The sequence below is a fragment of the Alosa pseudoharengus genome, unplaced genomic scaffold, assembly GCF_046254945.1.
Source record: "Alosa pseudoharengus isolate Yale_2024_CS ecotype anadromous, Long Island Sound unplaced genomic scaffold, YU_APseudo_1.1 YU_APseudo_1.1_scf_1, whole genome shotgun sequence".
Classification (NCBI taxonomy): domain Eukaryota; kingdom Metazoa; phylum Chordata; class Actinopteri; order Clupeiformes; family Clupeidae; genus Alosa; species Alosa pseudoharengus.
The window spans coordinates 24150064-24167882 of NW_027468564.1; positions in this window are offsets into that span (position 1 = coordinate 24150064).

Here is a 17819-nt window from a genome sequence, read left to right on the forward strand (position 1 = left end):
TACACCTACAAATGCTTATTTATCACTATTGTACCATGTTTGTGTTGTAATCAACGTTATCACTCGATAAGCAGATGTGATTAGTCCTGTTGTCCGGTGTAGCCTTCTGACATTTGGCATAACCCCTATTGCATTGGTTCTTATTGTGACTGCCAATTGTATAGCGCTATTACACAATGTTCTTACCCAGTCCAATTCTACCATTAATTTACATTCGGTTCCTCCCTGTTTTAGGTGTGTCTGGTCAGGACCCCACTTACTCACATCAAAGCATCTGTGGTTCTGTAGGGTCTACAGTGACCATGTCCTGCACTTATTACACATACTGTTCCCAGTGGCCCAATGGATTTGACTGGACAAAACGGAGTAGTGGCACTGATATCAGTTTGTCCGGTTACAGCAGATTCAGATTAGATTGTTCAGATTATGGTACTTGTAGTTTAAGCATAAACCCAGTCACAATATTGGACACTGGTGAATATCACTGCTTAATGAACTACCCAAATGGCATGACCTTGAAAGGAGAACCAGGTGTTCAATTATATGTGACAGGTAAAATGGCATAAAAAAGCATTTAATTTATTTTAAATATTGTTAAAGGAGAATTCCGGTGTGATATTGACCTAAAGTGTGTTGAAACATGATACCGAGTGTGAACGTATGTCTCATAACCCATCTCGGCTTGTCCCCTGCACTCCAAAATCTGGCGCTAGTTAGCCGATGCTACCAACAGCTTTTTCAATTGTGGTGCTTCGGCATCGGGCTAGCCATGCAAATAAATCACTGTTTTACACCATTTACGAGGCTCAATGTATCTCCACACTTCATTGGTAGACTACCGAAGGCCCTGACATTTAAAACGAGACATTGAGAACTTTTAAAAAGCACTGGTAGTTTACTTACAAGACGATTTATACAGACAGTATCTTCACGAAGTTTAGCGTTTGCAGCCATCTTGAATTTAGTCACGATAAGTCGAGTGACGAGTAAGAATGAACAGGTATGATAAGGGATCAGATTCCAAAAATAATTCAGTGGAAATGCATGGATTCCAGTTTCTTCCAGTAGCAGCAACTGGAATCCATGCATTTCCACGGAATTATTTTTGGAATCTGATCCCTTATCATACCTGTTCATTCTTACTCGTCGCTCTACTTATCGTGACTAAATTCAAGATGGCTGCAAACGCTAAACTTCGTGAAGATACTGTCTGTAAATCGTCTTGTAAGTAAACTACCAGTGCTTTTTAAAAGTTCTCAATGTCTCGTTTTAAATGTCAGGGCCTTCGGTAGTCTACCAATGAAGTGTGGAGATACATTGAGCCTCGTAAATGGTGTAAAACAGTGATTTATTTGCATGGCTAGCCCGATGCCGAAGCACCACAATTGAAAAAGCTGTTGGTAGCATCGGCTAACTAGCGCCAGATTTTGGAGTGCAGGGGACAAGCCGAGATGGGCTATGAGACATACGTTCACACTCGGTATCATGTTTCAACACACTTTAGGTCAATATCACACCGGAATTCTCCTTTAATATTATGTGATGAAATGTGTATCCAGACATGTTATTCTTCACAGACGTGCCTTCAGTGTCTATCAGCTATCATCGGTTTGGTGACATACTGGAAGGAGAAGACGTGACACTGACCTGCATGAGAAATTCTTATTTACCAACGACCTACAGCTGGTACAAGACTGGAATAAGTGCAATCCAACACCGTGCAAAAACCTACGTGATCAAAAACATCAGGCCTGAAGACCGTGGTAACTATTACTGTCAGTCAACTGACCAATGTGACCAACTGCGCTCCTCTCCTGTGACCCTGCAGGTCTTCTGTGAGTGAACTGTTTTGATGTCATTCCAAGTTTATGCTTTTGAGTTGGTTAATCAGAATAACTCTTAAATGAACCCGTTTATTACACGGCTACTTGCCAAAACGAGAAAAGAAACCTAACACAATGGGTCTTTTAAAATGATTTTAAAGTTTATGCTTTTGAGTTCTTAAATTAACCCTGAGGTATAATGCATTATGCATTGTGCATACCACATGGTGCTATAAACATACTGGAGTATAGGACAATGTTTTGATTAGAGACAGGTGATGTAATAATATTTACAAAGTACACAAATAGGACCCACAATAGGCTTTAAAGGGATATTTCACCATTTGGGGAAATACATTCATTTTCCACCTCCCCTTGAGTTAAACAATTGAGTTTTACCTTTCCCCAGTTCATTCAGCCGTTCTATGAGTCTGACAGTAACACTTTTAGCTCCAGCTCATTGAATCAGATTAGACCGTTAGCTTCTAATTCGCCGATCAACATGAAGTATACAACGATCCACTGTAAAAAAAGGAAAAGTCAGGGCTGTCCAATTAATCAAAAATATTACGTTACAATTACATAAAACAGTTACACCATAATGTGTTCATTCCAATTGAGTAATCCATTTTTCTAATTGAATCACGTAAGGTAATCGCAGTAAGGTAGTGGGGACAAAAGGAAAATAGGCTTTGTCATAGTTACTAAACCACAAAACATGAAATTAAACAAATTCATGTTTTTATTTCAAACACAATGTTATTACATTAAACTGACATATTTTGCCAGAACAATTAATGTATCCAACAGAATTATGTTAGATCAATGTGAAGTACTGAACCAGTAAAGCAAGCACATGGGATTCCTTGGTGTCACCATTCCATTGTGTTCCAATGAGCCTTTGCAAGAACACTGAGATAATCACACAGTTAAGTGTTGGCAAACCAGTAGAATTTGGAGTGGAGTTGAATCGTATGTTATGTCATGAGATGAACCGTGCTTTGTGTCCACCATGAGTGTGTTAGGTATTGAGCATGCACACCTGATCAGTGGTTAGATGGAACATGATTTCAATCCCACGGAATGCTTCTGAATACTGTGGCAACATGAAAATGTTTGATTTTAATACTTTATTTTGATGTCTTATATCAAAGTTATCTTCCTTTAACATTGATGTTGCAATAGTACATCTGCCTACTCTCAGAACATATCACCTGTATAACACAATCATGTTGAGATTGTATAATATACTGCTAATTTTTTTTTTTTTTTAAAAACATTTTTTGAAATGAATTAATTGCAGCCATCTGTTAATTCAATGTCTTTATCAGACAAGTCATAATGCAGCTGTTAAAATGTACTTTTGTATGTACTTTCTTCTTTACTGACAATCCAGATCGTCCAAAGAACACAAGAGTTTTGTCTAATCCATCTGGTGAAATAACTGAAGGAACTAGAGTGACTCTGACCTGCATGAGTGAAGCTGACCCACCAGTACACACATACACCTGGATCAAGAAGAGTGGAGCTGTAGAACTGGAGTCAGGAAAGGAGAAGACACTCACCTTCAGAAAGATCAGTTCTGAGGACAGTGGAAAGTATCTTTGTCGAGCAGCCAATAGGATTGGCAAACAGGACTCTCCTACCATGCGAATCAAGGTTTCATGTGAGTATTTTTTTTTTGATTCCGCATGATTGGAAGTGTCAGACAAGTCATAATGCCGTTGTTAAAATGTACTTTTGTATATATTTTCGGTAACACTCCATAATAAGGTGCCATAATAAATAGCAAACTAGTAATTACCTAACCCTTTGTTAATATTTGTTAATTGTTACTAGCATATCTATTTGGCACAAGTTAATAGTTTTTCATCATTAATTAAATATTAGTTGTTTGCATAAAATCTGTATGTTAATGTTTTAGCAAATCTATTAACTAATATTGTATTGATATGTGTTAATAGTTAACTAAATGTCTTTTGGCACTAAATGATGTTTTCTAAACAAAGTTCGGGAGGAGCCTGCGGGATGATTGACAGCAATTAACTCACCCACTGCCGCCGCAGGGTATGCCTATTTAAGCCGACCTCCTTTTCCATACGTCACACGCTCCGACGTTCGCGAAATCATTGGAGTCGCAAAGCCTCGGTAGGCAGACGTAATGGAGCTGGGTTTTTCACTACTAACCATCCGAAAGCTACATCCAGTCCATGGGCTACAGCCACCCGGTTCACCAGCGTTTTCAGGTCACTGCTCAGAGCAAGGGTAGGCTACAACTATCGATTATGCTATAGCCTGCTCACCCCAGCATACTTCAAGGCTCTAACATCAAGCTGCTCCAAGCTCGCGTTTTCACGTCGCAAGATTATCCAGGTAACTCGAAATGCTCTAAATTCCACATGGCTCGGCACGCCAAGCGTCTGAAGTTTGTAGGCTATCCACTATCCAGCGGAGGCCTATCTTCCGAAGATCACTCAATCCGTAATCCGTGTTGGCATCGGAAACGAACAGGTCTTGTTAATTCACTCCTCTAGTCGTCCAGTGACTTTTCATAAACTGATACTAGCGTTGTTGGATATTTAAGCTACTTATAACGAACTGACAAGCCTCAACCTTAAGTGCCCAGTATTTCGCTGGCTCGTTCTGCAGTCTGTTTAAACAATGGTGCCGCGTCGCAGACGTCAGCAATTATTAAAGCGATAGTACACTTTGTAATTCGCGTCAGGCGACGCAGACAGCAAGGACCCTGATTGTCAACTCGTCCTGTGTCGATGGCCGACTATTCATGTAGCTTCTACGGGGTATAGCAACAAGCTAGTTCACTGATATAAGCTTTGCAAATAAACTCAAGTCATTTTGGTTACAATGACTGGTTATTTGTATGTCTTAAAATTAGCACTTCGCCAGCAAGCAGTGCTTGTGGGCAGTTGCGTTTGCTCTCAGGAGGCCCTCAAACCCCAGTCTACAGCCAGAATATATTAATGACACACTTTGAACACCGGTTTATTGTTTCATTCCATGCCAACACCGACAGGAGGGAGTCTACAGTATTGCACTGTAAATAACTATTGTTTTCAGCAAACCCAAAGCAGTTTGCCCAGACAGCCAGGAGATGGCAGCAAAATTCACTGCTTAACACTTGTGTTTTAATGATAAGACACTACAAGCAATACTACAATTAGTGCTTTCCTGCACCACACGCTCCAGAGCGTATCACTCCGCTGCCACAGCCACGCCAGCGGCCCAGGTTCTTAACCACCGACTTCCTTCCCGCAGCATCTCCGCCGTACTTCCGGATCCGACTCCACTTCTTCAGACGGCCCCGGTAGCGACAGCGTCGCTACTCCCTCCGCCCCCTCTTCCCCTTCCCCACCCACTTCCCCCAGCCAGGACCCGGTCCAGGGCTGCCCCTCTTCCAGTCGTTCCGACGACTGCTCCCTCCCTTCCCCTTTTTTTCCCCCCTCCCCATTCCATTCCCGGAGTCACGTCTGTACAGCACGCCACGACTCACGAAGAGGCGTCCATTCAAACTCCCCTCGCTAGCTCCCTATTTTCTATACGAGTTAGCGAGCACCTGGTCTCAGCCGGCTCCGGTAGCGACAGCGTCGCTACTCCCTCCGCCCCCTCTTCCCCTTCCCCGCCCACTTCCCCCAGCCAGGACCCGGTCCAGGGCTGCCCCTCTTCCAGTCGTTCCGACGACTGCTCCCTCCCTTCCCCCCCTACCCCTACCCATCCCCTCCCCGGCTCCGCGCTAGACCAGCCCGCCACAGCGGGTTATCAGCACTCCGCGAGTGCTTCGGATCACGACGTCCCATTCCGGCTCCCCAGCCATTCACTAGCCACAGCAAAGGCCTTCGACCACCTCCTCACGCTGCACGTTCCAGCTTTAACATCCCGTTCCGTCTACCCAGCTATTCATTGCCCACAGCCATTTCATTCCATCTGGATACCCACCATTCATGCTATTCATGCCTTATCATGCTTATCTGCTTATCATGTTTTATGTGTCGTATGTCGTATCATGCTGAATATGTCATGTTTATCAGGTAACGGTATTCTAAAAGTCTCTTCAGCCCAGGTTGAATATTTTAAGGCTGCCACAGATGGTACGGAATGAGCTTGGACCCGATGCATCAACAGCTTCAGGGAGACCCATGCAGCAACTGCTCCGCTGAGCCCCTGCTACAACGGCTCCGCTGAGCCCCAAGAGCCATGCAGCAACAACTAAGCCGAGATCCAGGACCCATGCAACTTTGGCTCCACCAAGCCCCGAGAACGGCTCGCATCCGCAGCACTCTCCATTCCCGCGGCACCGCGTTCCGTAGGTCTGATAGGAAGTTCCATCTCCTCCGCCTTCTAACGCAGTCGGATAGCCTGGTCTTTTCGCCCTCCCGCTCCCTCCCTTTGTTTTCCTCCCCAGACCGGGAAGCAAGCTGCTCCTTCTGGCATCCCGGCGCGGTTCCTTCCGCCGGCCATTCAGCCGGACGAAGCACACACCACCAGCCACCTCGCGAACCGGGCACGCCGACAGCACTTTCCGACACCACACCTTCAGAGCGTATCATTCCGCTGCTTCAGCCACAGCCATTGCCATGTCAGCGGCTCAGGCCCATTCCCACCGCATCTCCGCCGTATTTCCGGGTCCAACCCCACTTCGCCAGACGGCCCCGGCAGCGACAGCGTCGCTATTCCCCCCACCCCTTCTTTCCCTCCCCCATCCACCTCCCCTAGCCAGGACTCGGTCCAGGGCTGCCCCACCTCCAGTCGTCCGTCGACTGCTCCCTCCCTCCCCCCTTTTCCCCCTCCCCTTTCCATTCCGGGAGCCACGTCTGTACTGCACGCCTCAACTCACGAAGCGTCAGTTCGAAGATCCACCTCGCTAGCTCCCCATATCTCTTACGAGCTAGCGAGCACCTGGTCTCAGCCGGCGCCGATATCCCCCCCTAACCCTCCTTCCTTCCCCGTCCCACTTCCCGCGACCCAGGTTGCTCCCCTTCCGGTCGCGTCAGCGACCGCTCCCTCCCTCCCCCCCTTTTCTCCCTTCCCATTTCTTTCCCGGCTCCGCGCTAGACCAGCCCGCCGCAGCGGGTCATCAGCATTCAGCGAGTGCTTTGGATCACGACGTCCCATCCCGGCTTCCAAGCTATTCATTAGCCACAGCAAAGGCCTTGCCACCGCCTCCTCATGCTGCAGCATTTGAACCACCACCCGTCACAGCGTCCACCAGGAACCTCATTTGTCAGGTGCAGACGTAGACCTTTCTACCATTCGTCCCTCCCTTCCTATTCCCTCTCATAACCGGGAATTAGTTGCGGCGAACTGGTTTGTCTTTAAAACATTCTGGCCCAGCATCAAAGATTCTGTCATTCCCCGAGTTCACCGTAGACTACCAACTACACAGAACTCATCTGTTTCGTGTTCCCCAGCCGATGCAAAGAGCTAAATGACTACCTGGCCATCATCGCCGGCCTAGCCGTGTCCTACGGGGGAGCCCATTTGTATACGTACCACCGGCTGTTTTCAGCAAAATGCGCTGCCAGAGTCGGCCTCTGGAACCAAAACCCCTACTGGGGCGCGCTCGATATGGAGCTCCATAACCGCGCTTCCTAGGACTCAAGCCATCTTGTCCTCTCTGCAATAGCCCAGTCACGGCGCGGTCGAGTGTCCACTAGTCAACTCATTCCCCAGGGCCGCCCTTTCATCTCGCATCTCATAAACTGCGCCTCAGCAACCCCATCTCTCGAAGATGTCGTATCTCTACATGCCCAGTGTCTGGCCGATATCAAACACTGGAGGATGTTTTAGACGAATGGAATGGTCTGTGCATGTTCTACGACGACTGCCAATCATCTCCAGAAGACCTCCAGTTGTACACCGACGCAGCCCCCTCAACAGGCTTCGGAGGCTTTTCAAAAGGCGCTGGTTTGCATCCCCGTGGCCACTAGAGTTCAGAGAGCTAACAACTGAAAACGAATCGTCAGCCGTGTTCGAACTCTACCCCGTAGCCATCACGGCCCTACTGGGGGAATGAGTGGACCTCCAAGAGTGTGCCAATCCACAGCGACAACGAAGCCGTAGTGCACGTCATTAATAACTCGAGCTCAAATCGCCTGCGCTTTCCCCTCTTATTAGGCGTGTAATCTGGATAGCAGCCAGCTACCAGTTTATTATAAGAGCCGCGCACGTCCCCGGTCGCCACAATGAAATTGCTGACTCTCTCTCTCGTCTTAGCTTCTGAATCTCTGGAATTTATCTTCAGCCCATCACGGCCGACCTAGCCCTGCAAGCCCTCGCACCCAGGACCATGCAGTCCCGGACTGAATATGAACCACTCCCCATAGGACCCTTACAATAGATATATAGATAACATATTTTCTTCTTTACTGACAATCCAGATCGTCCAAAGAACACAAGAGTTTTGTCTAATCCATCTGGTGAAATAACTGACGGAACTAGTGACTCTGACCTGCATGAGTGAAGCTGACCCACCAGTACACACATACACCTGGATCAAGAAGAGTGGAGCTGTAGAACTGGAGTCAGGAAAGGAGAACACACTCACCTTCAGAAAGATCAGTTCTGAGGACAGTGGAGAGTATCTTTGTCGAGCAGCCAATAGGATTGGCAAACAGGACTCTCCTACCATGCTAATCAAGGTTTCATGTGAGTATTTTTTTTTATTCCACATGACTGGAAGTGTCAGACAAGTCATAATGCAGCTGTTAAAATGTACTTTTGTATATATTTTCTTCTTTACTGACAATCCAGATCGTCCAAAGAACACAAGGGTTTTGTCTAATCCATCTGGTGAAATAACTGAGGGAACTAGAGTGACTCTGACCTGCATGAGTGAAGCTGACCCACCAGTACACACATACACCTGGATCAAGAAGAGTGGAGCTGTAGAACTGGAGTCAGGAAAGGAGAACACACTCACCTTTAGAAAGATCAGTTCTGAGGACAGTGGAGAGTATCTTTGTCGAGCAGCCAATAGGATTGGCAAACAGGACTCTCCTACCATGCTAATCAAGGTTTCATGTGAGTATTTTTTTTTGATTCTGCATGATTTAAAGTGTCAGACAAGTCATAATGCCGCTGTTAAAATGTACTTTTGTATATATTTTCTTCTTTACTGACAATCCAGATCCTCCAAAGAACACAATAGTTGTGTCTGCTCCATCTGGTGAAATAACTGAGGGAACTAGAGTGACTCTGACCTGCATGAGTGAAGCTGACCCACCAGTAAACACATACACCTGGATCAAGAAGAGTGGAGCTGTAGAACTGGAGTCAGGAAACGAGAAGACACTCACCTTTAGAAAGATCAGTTCTGAGGACAGTGGAGAGTATCTCTGTCGAGCAGCCAATAGGATTGGTCAACAGGACTCTCCTGCTGTGTCTGTCCAGGTTTTATGTGAGTATCACTGTAAATTCACATGATTGGGATTGTAATTATTCCAGTAATATGGCACAAGTCTGAGTTGGTAAATATATCACCACAACTGTAAATCTGTCATAGGCAATGATCAACCCCATGGCTACAAGTGTCATGTAGATTTTATACAGCTCTACTGCCAACCAGTTGAGTTCTGAAACATCACGTTCTATTTTCTATTGTCCATTTTGATCTCCCTTTGTTCATACTGTGACTCTACTGCCAAGTTGAGTGAGAGAGACTAAATGGTCGCTTTCATTTGTATTCACTTGCCTTCGTGTTAAAGGTTACTTTTACATCCACTCGTCTCCATTCACACTCAATAACTGTCAAATGAGACATTACGAAATCACTCTCTCACTTTAAATGAATGGAATTTTCAAGTCTGAGTAGTTTGTACAGTATGTGCCTTTTTTAATTAACTGCAGCCATCTGATTAATGCCTTTATCAGACAAGTGATACAAGTGATAACGCAGCTGCTAAAATTTACATTTTGCATAAATTTTCTTCTTTACCGACAGATCCTCCAAAGAGCACAACAATTGTCTCTAATCCATCTGGTGAAATAACTGACGGAACTAGAGTGACTCTGACCTGCATGAGTGAAGCTGACCCACCAGTACACACATACACCTGGATCAAGAAGAGTGGAGCTGTAGAACTGGAGTCAGGAAAGGAGAACACACTCACCTTCAGCAGGATCCGTTCTGAGGACAGTGGAGAGTATCTCTGTCGAGCAGCCAATAGGATTGGTTATCAGAACTCTCCAGCTGTGTCTGTCGATGTCTCATGTGAGTAATTCTATAAATCAGCATCATACTTATATGACCATAATGTTGCAATGGGTATGGCCGTGGGCCATTCTACAGTTCATCCCTGCATTTATACTGAACAGAATAGGCTTCTCAGATTAGAAATAAGAGGCTGTCCAATAATCACCTTCATTCCAGATCCACCAAAGAACACAGCAGTCTCGGTTGCTCCTTCTGAAATGCTTCTCATGGGAAGTACAGTGACTCTGACCTGCAGCAGTAATGCCAAGCCACCAGTAGAGAGCGTCAGCTGGTTTAAGGTGAATGAGTCCACTCCAGTAGGATCAGGACAGCAGTACAGCATCACTAACATCAGCTCTGAGGATGGAGGACTGTACTACTGTGAGGCCAGGAACAAATATGGAGCTGAGATCTCATCTGCTGTGTTAATCACAGTGAAAGGTACAAGTGCATCTCCAACTCTGTTAAGTGATAATTTCAGTAACACTCCCAACCCAACCAGCAACCACCACACTCCATATGTTCCCAAACTCATGTTCTTTACGTCTCATCCATCAGAAGATCAGATTGCTGTACCGCTAGCTGTAATTGTCATCCTTCTGTGTGGAGTATTGGGAATTTTCTGTCTGCTTGCTCTGTGGGTTTTGTTGAGGTGAGTGAATTTGTCGTTGTTCATGAAATATAATATTTGTCTTTATCAATGTTAATGGATTTGTGTTTATCAATGGCAATGGACCCCGTTAACTAATAATGTAGAAGATTGCAAGTGCTGTGTGTGTGTGTGTGTGTGTGTGTGTGTGTGTGTGTGTGTGTGTGTGTGTGTGTGTGTGTGTGTGTGTGTGTGTGTGTGTGTGTGTGTGTGTGTGTGTGTGTGTGTGTGTGTGTGTGTGTGGCAGTGCTGAAGCACTAATGTAGTCAAAGGGCTGTTTCAGGAAGTCACTCAATTGTTTTAGATTTCATTAAGTGCTTTAGTTGCACTCATGTCCAATCATTAACATGCTCACTTAAGCCATGTAAATACACGTTTATTATTCACATGACCATATGCATCAACACTCATTAGAAATCCGAAAACTTCTTCTTATTACAGTGCATGAAAATGCACTGTACTGTTCTTCCTAGGCAACTTCTTCTTCTTATTATTATTATTATTATTATTCCGCTTACCACTTTTTCTAGACGCAATTTCTCTTGAACAGTTTAACTTAGAAACTTCATTCAAACTTTGTAACGTAGGTCTTCAAACAGATCGGGTTGCTATCTCTTTTCAACTTTGAAACTTTTATACTTTTTAAACTATTAAAGAAAAACGTTTTAAAAATCCCCATAGACTTAACATTGCCGATTATGACATCATAATACGGCCATTAAGCAATTAGAATCCTATGGCAGGTGTTCAGGCCACCTGGATCTCAACTGCCAGTCTTAGGCTTTAAGCATACAAACTGGCCCTATTAAGACTACACATCCTGTTCAACTACTTCCTCTGCCAAAAACTGTTTCAAAATAAAAGTCCTCACTACAATATTTCACTGTTAAACAATTTAACCCTTTAAACTACTGAACTTTTTAACTGTTTAGCCATTGTAACTGTTACTTGTCATCAACTATGACTCCTACCCACTGTAGCTAGTTAGCATGGTTAGCATAGTTAGCATGCTAGCATGTTAACATGCTAGTTAGCATTTTTAGCAAAATTACTAAAAATGATTAGCTAAGTTAGCTAAGTCACATGGTTAGCATAGTTAGCATTTTTAGCAAAACTGCTAAAAATGATTAGCTAGGTTAACTAAGTAACATGGTTAGCATAGTTAGCATGCTAGTTAGCATAGTTAGCATAACTGCTAAAATTATTAGCTAAGTTAGCTAAGTAACATGGTTAACATAGTTAACATGCTAACATTGTTAGCGTAGTTAGCATGTTTAGTAAAACTACTAGAAAATGTTAGTTAAGTTAGCTAAGTAACATGGTTAGCATGCTAGCACTGCTATAAAACATTAGCTAAGTAGCATGGTTAACAGAATTAAAAATCTTAGCATAACTGCTAGCAAACATTAGAGCCGTTCAAACTTTCAGTTATCGTCAAATATCTACCTATGCACAGCCATTAAACTATTTGAATATCAACATTCATTAAACTGCTAGAAAACGTTAGCTAAGTAGCATGGTTAGCAGGTTAGCATTGCTAGCACTGCTATAAAACATTAGCTAAGTAGCATGGTTAGCATAGTTAAAAATCTTAGCATAACTGCTAGCGAACATTAGAGCCATTCCAACTTTCAGTTATCGTCAAATAATTACCTATGCACAGCCATTAAACTATTTGAATATCAACATTCATTCAACTTCCAGTCTGTCAACAACTTTTAAACTATTTACCTTCAACTTTTAAACGGTCTACTTTTAAACTATCTATTAAACTAGCTGTCTATCAACAACTTTTAAACTATCTACTGTCTATCAACAACTTTTAAACTATCTACATTCAACTTTTAAACAGTCTACTTTTAAACTATCAACTTTTATTAAGCTATGCAACCACCATGTCTATCCTAGCATCACCGTAGTAACCATCTCTTTATTATCTGTTTTAACTATACATGATATTTTACATCACAACTTTAGCATTTTCATGCACTGGTAATTCCTTGGAATTGCATTTCTAGTTATTATTATTTTTCTTTTTACCTTTTTGTGCGCGCTATTCAGCCCAAACCGCTTAACGTACAAATTTGGTTCAAACACCGTTCCGTAGATCTTCCAAGGCTTTACCGTCCTATCCGTTTTTCATTTTTGAGAAGTTTATACTTTTTTAGATATTTGTAATTAAAAGTGTATTTTTCCCCCATAGACTTGAATGGGGGCTGTGATGTCATAATAGAGCCAGCTGCGCTCGTTAAGTAGTTCTCAGAGCAGTTCCCAGGCTAATCAGAACACTGGCACAGGTGTCACCTGTGAGGAATTCAACTGTCTCAGCCTCTAAGCATACAACCTAGCTCTACCTGAACTACACATCCTGTTAAAGTGTTTCCTGTGTGTCAAAATAAAAGTCCCAGCCATATTTCATGCATTCAGCATTATATCTCCAGAACGGCTTGACGTACATGCTTCAAATTTGATACGAGTGTTTTTATGGACTCAAAGATGAAGTGAGTTGATGTTGGAGGTTGAAGGTCAAATGTCAAGGTCAAAAACACCTTGAGTGTTATACCTCAAGAATGCCATGTCACACAAGATTCAAATTTGGTTACTCCAAAAGCACCTTTGCAGGTATCACAAGGTCAACAGCCCCACCAACACCCTAACCAGCAGATTGCATCCCCTCGTGTAATTCCTCGGAATTGCATTTCTAGTTTGAAGGTTATAATCTGGTATGCAGATCATTTGAGTTTTGCTTGTCACACATCACACATCACAAATATGACGCAAAAGATGCAATCTGTGTGTTTTTATGTTGCAGCCACAAATGCAAGAAAGAAGTGTTGTCAGAGCCAGGAGAGCAGGAGGTGAGAAAGTTAAATATTTGAAGTGTTAAAGTCTGTGCTGCAAACAATAACATTCAAATACACACATTTATGTGATAATGACATAGTGCTGTCAGTATTGCAATTTCCTGACTATTAACCAAGGTTTGTACTAGGGGTGCACCGACCGAAGCAGTTTCGGATTTGGCCGAATCTTCAGCTTTACGATGGGATTCGGATTCTGCCAATCCTTGTTTTAAAAATTGAACCGAATCCTACTCAGTGTGTCCACCACTAGAACATGAGTGCCGTCGCAACAAGATAGGTCCAGCTAAATCCCTGCCATCGTTTAGTACTCACCACCACAATCATATAAATGATCATTGCGATAGACTTATCTCTTATGATCCAAGATGGATAGTCTTTGAGTTGTTCGGTTTTTGAACCTTTATTTTAACTAATGACATAGAAAACATGATGAATTGCATCCACATATCAGTTGCCTAAAACTGTGAGACTCTCAGGTGCCGTTTACACGACGCCATTGTTTGTGAAACCGGTGAGGTTTTGTTAACGGTTACGCCTTGCGTGTACACGACGCCGGCAGTTTAGGAGACTGAAACCGATAGTTTTTGAAACCGGCTTCCGAAGTGGGAGTTTTTGAAACCGCCGGCTAACTTTCGCCGTGTAGACGCCTGTAGGTGCGAAGCCGGCAATATTATGACGACATAGCCCCACCTCTCAACTCAGCCACAGCACTCGACCTGGTAGCGCGACAATGTGACGTCACAGAAGCGCCATAACCATTTATACTCGCGCATGGTGGTCGCGACACTAGTTGCAATATTCTCCTGAACAGAGGTGTCGCTGTTGTGAAAAGATTAACGCTAACTGCGTTACACAGCAGAAAAAGCGGCAGTAAGAAACACTAGTAGCTAGCCTCTGTGATGGTACTTCAGACTTTGGTTGCTACTATTCACAACTACCATCATCATTATCATCTAGTTTCCAAGGTGTGTGCAGAGGTAGATAGATAGATGGATATACAGATAGATAATTTAGTCATCCCAAGGAAATTGTTATAATTTAAACAGTTTAGTTAGCTGGCTAGCTAGTCAGCAGCTGGCTGAGTTTGTGTAATTTCCTGAAGTGGAATGAGATTTTGTTCAGGCCTTAATAGATATCCTTTGTTTGAAAATAAATCGTTTCTACTCTTTCCTCTTATTTCCATGTGTTGCAACTCTCGCTGGTAACTTTGTTAACTTATCCAGCAAACTATTAAAAATTCACGACTGTAACAAAACACTGCTTTCGCTTGCCCTCGAGCTAGTCCATCTTCCTGTTTCCGCTTTGTCACGCTCGTCTGAAAAAAAATGAGTGGTGCGCTACTTCGCACTACCTGGGTTAAATCCTGGCACGCCAGCAAGATCTAAGTCATTTTGACGTCACGTTGTCGCGCTACCGGTCGGGTGCGTCGAGTATGTAGAAGCCCTTAGCCTTCTTAAAGTGTCAGGCACTAATTAGCCTCATGGTCTTAAAGTGATAGGCACTCAATTAGACCTACACATTCGGTATTTCCCAGAACCTTAAACATCAGGATTCGGTGCATTCTTAGGTTGTACAATGATTTTGCAAAATGTCTTCAGTTATGAGGTTAATACTCAGAAGGGAAATACATGGGAATGGATTTTGTAATGTTTCTTTATTCTTCTTTATGAGTAAAGCAAAGTCTGATTCGGATTCATTGGCCACTATGGTAATACAGTTTTATTTATTCTTTTATTTGCAGGGTGCCAGAGATTATGTTAACACTCGACAGACTATTGACAACAACCAGGGGAGTTTTGGTTACCAGAGTCTGAACCCCAACACTATGCAACCTGCAGTCATTTATCATATCCTAAACCCTAACAATATGCAACCTGCTGCAGACTAGCAAACGTTAAACTCCATCGACATCCTGATGCATTTATTCAGACTTTGATCATCAATCTCAATCTAGCAAGGAGAGTTAGAAAAATGCATCTTTTCTGTGTGAATTAATTTTATTTACTTTATCGGCTTCTGTACCTATAAGAGGTTGCAATTTTTTTTTTTGTAAAGGTATCCAACACAGTGTAGGGTTTTTTGTGTGCGGTTGCCCCCGGCAGTTGTGAGTATATATTTTGTTGTATATGCGACTCTTACTAGCGCCCTTCCCCCTAGATATGATGCATGTGGATTTGTTTACAAACTAGCAAGGATCATTTCCAGGGAGCCATGTCGACCAACATGGTACTATGACACAATTTAATAAAAAAAATAGTTGTAGGCTATTATAAACTAATAGGCTATTGAGTAATTGCCATATATGTGATTGTCCGGCAAACAGCAAGGCAGGTTATCCTTAAATGGCTAGGCTAGGGCTGCAGAGCAATTCTCCCCATTACAAACAGCAAGTCAGGTTCTCCCTATAAATATATTATTACATTATTGTACTGGTGATACAAAGTTGTACAGATTACACTGGTAAAACATACTCCACAATAGAAATTGCACAATGGGTTAAGGGCCCAGAACAAACTATTTCAAATTTGAAAGCGCTTCCTGGAGGGGAGAACAGTGTGTGGTTGGGTGTCTCTCTTTCAGTGTTTCATTAGTGTTCACTAATCAGGAGTCTGAACAACGCCCAATATCTTGTATGTAAAGTTAGAGTGTGTGCAGTATGAAGAGCAAGATCTCACATGCGACGAACATGCATCTCATATGTAGTGGGGGATCAAGTTTATTTATGTGCGTAAGTTGTTTGTTTGTTTTTGTTTTCTGTTGTATAACTAACTGCATGTATGCAACTTCACACTCTGATTCCTAAGGCTGATAAAGTCCCAAAGCAAGCAACTAGCGTCAGTAACAGATAGAAAGGAAGTACATAAATAGACCCGCTGGCAGCTAAAACCTATAAAATATGCTGATGTGGTGAGGCAGTTCCAGATCAGAGGCCTGACTGAGACTTGTGGACAGGCATATGAAAAGTAGGTCACGCTGAAACCCAGGAGCTCACATTAGTGCAAAATGCACTGGCCAAATGTAGGTCACTCTGGCCCTCAGGAGCTCACATTAGTGCAAAATGTAACACTGGCCAAATGTAGGTCACGCTGAAACCCAGGAGCTCATATTAGTGCAAAATGTAACACTGGCCAAATGTAGGTCACTCTGGCCTTCAGGAGCTCACATTAGTGCAAAATGTAACACTGGCCAAAGTCACATGTACATGAAGGGCATCAAACTCTTTATAATTGTCTGTAGTTGTAAAAAATAAACACATATTGTGGCTTGACTGTTTGCAAGTGTGTTAATCTTTCCTGAATTTAATTAAATGTATAATATACCTGATCTGTGTGTGTGTGGGGTGTGTTGGGAGCATTAAAGAAATGCCAAAATATGGTTAAAACATGAATGTAAAATGTTAAAACAAAAGAACAGTTAATAGACACTTTTAAGCATATCAGATATATTCAGTCAATACACACACACTCACCACTAGTAGCACACGGCCCATTCACACACACACACACACACACACACACTCACACACACTCTGCTAGCATATGTCCCGTATACACACACACTCCACTAGCAACTGTGCCCAAGCACAGTCCCGTTGCTTATGAAGGTATATTGGGTGCAAAAGTGGCGAGCAGATTTAACTGCAGATTTTGCATGTGCACACTAAAGTCGTGAATGTGTAACAGTAAAGTTGTAGTTGTACATATTTTTTTATATCTTGTTAACACAAAATAGGGGCTACGGGTTCACAAATCCTTTTTACAGGTACACAAATCCTATCCTGTGAGTCACAAATTTCAAGAGTCATGCACTCGACACTTTTGCTCCAAACGTTGCAGCGCAGTTGGTGCGAAACACATTTTCACATCCGTGTTTCATAATCTGAGAACATGCACAACATTTGTGCATTTGTAAACCCAAATGTGAACTAATGCATCCGAAGTTGTGAATCTGTGAAATAATTTCTCATTAATAAAATTCTACAGATCGCTTTGATTTTCTTGCACGACTACAAGTCAATTGATACAAGCGCTCGAATCTGCTTCTACGAGTGACGAGTGACTTTTGCTCCTGGCTAGGTGATATAACAGGAGCAAAAAGATTTGTATGTGTGCACGTCGAGCGAATCGATCGAGAAAACAAGGCTGCCGGATCTGGATCCAGGATCGCGCTCAGACTACCATTGCCTGCTCATAAGGTAAGTAACATGATAATAATATGAAGAAAGTTATCTTGTTTGTTGGTTTACATTATCATGACAGCTATGTTTAGCTTAT